The sequence below is a fragment of the Oryx dammah genome, unplaced genomic scaffold (assembly GCF_014754425.2).
Source record: "Oryx dammah isolate SB20612 unplaced genomic scaffold, SCBI_Odam_1.1 HiC_scaffold_2, whole genome shotgun sequence".
NCBI classification, from domain to species: Eukaryota; Metazoa; Chordata; class Mammalia; order Artiodactyla; family Bovidae; genus Oryx; species Oryx dammah.
This window is the reverse complement of record NW_024070186.1, coordinates 14304031-14305591: the sequence shown is the minus strand read 5'-3', so window position 1 is coordinate 14305591 and position 1561 is coordinate 14304031. Positions and strand designations below refer to the sequence as shown.

Sequence of the window (1561 nt, the reverse complement as noted above, 5' to 3'; positions counted from 1 at the left end):
GGTGACTGCAGGTTGAGCACAAGTATGTGAATAACATGGTTGGATGGCATCACCAACTCAATGGACATGAGTCTGAGCAAACTCCAGGAGATGGTGAAGGAGGAGGAAGCTTGGCATGCTGCAATCCATGGGGTCACAAAGAGTTGGGCACAACCAAGTGACTCAACAAGTGTGTAGACACTAGACTGGTTGGAACCAGAAGCCTGATGATTGAGGTGCATGGAACACCATCCTGTTCCCTCCCCACCAACCAGGCAGAGGAAGGTCACACACACTGCAGCCCTTCCTCCAACTGTTCATAAAAACTCTTCCCTGAAACACTTCATGGAGTCTGGGCTTCCTGAGCACAAGCTACCTGTTCTCCTTGGTTGGTCCTGCAATAAACCTTTCTCAGGGTCAAAAAACAGACAAAAAACACTCCAGCTTTTTTTTTTTTTTTTAATCTACACAGTATATCTTTTTCTGTCCTTAGGGCTTCCCTGGCGGCTCAGATGGTGAAATCCGCCTGCAATGCAGGAGGCCCAGGTTCAATCCCTGGGTTGGGAAGATCCCCTGGAGAAGGGAATAGCAACCCACTCCAGTACTCCTGCCTGGAGAATCCCATGGACAGAGGAGCCTGGTGGGCAACAGTCCATGGGGTTGCAAAGAGTCAGACATAATGGAGCAACTAACACTTTCTTTTTTCAATCTGTCCTTATATTTAAAATGACTTCTTCTAGATAACATATAGAGAATAGCACTCATAACCCATGAAACCGAATATTTTTTAAAGAAGCAGAATTTTTTAAAAGCTAACAAAAATTTTAGATCTATTTGTTATGATTTATTGAAATAGAAAATCAACACAATGATTATACAACAAACCAGACACAGCTGAAAAGAGAATTAATGAACTGGAGGCTAGATCTATAACATAGGCAGATAACGGTTGAAAACTATTAAAGAAAACTTTAGACAAGGAAGATACAATGAGAAGCTCTAACACATTTTCTAAGAGGGTATGGAAGAGGCAATATTCAAAGACAAGAGAATTTTTTAGACTTGGAAAAACTGTACAAAACTGCTCTTTTGCTGGATATTGCATTACAAACTGGTTATAGGAGTGGATTAAAGGTAATAGAGGCTTGTTTTCTGTCATGTTAAGAAGTCTGGGGACTTCCCTGGTGGTCCAATGGCTAAGACTCTACACTTCCAATGCAGGGGACCCAGGTTCAATCCCTGACCAGGGAACTAAGACCCCACATGCCTCAGTGAAGATCTTGCCTGCCGCAATTAAGACCCAGTACAGGCAAATGCAAACAAATCTCTTAAAAGAAGAAGAAGTCTGCAGATTGGCAGTTGTGGGTCAAACATGAAATAAGCCTCTTGCCAGTCTCACAACTCCTCAAGGCCCCAATGGTGTCTCTTTGAAATGCAGTCATCATCAAGGAGGATAATATACCATCTTACAGTTTCCGAGGAGGAGAGACACCCAAGCCTCAGTTGGCACCCAGATCCACATCACAAATCCTACCTCCATTCACAAAGGTAGAAGCAACTGAGCAGCTTCATTCTAGAAACA

The 1561-nt window shown here is 43.1% G+C and overlaps 1 non-coding gene across 1 annotated transcript; it reads left to right on the top strand.

Annotated features, from left to right (window-relative positions):
• The first annotated feature begins 1157 nt into the window (after window positions 1-1157).
• TRNAG-UCC lies at window positions 1158-1230 on the top strand. Its single transcript has one exon. It is a non-coding gene; the product is annotated as a tRNA-Gly (tRNA).
• The last annotated feature ends 331 nt before the right edge of the window (window positions 1231-1561 follow it).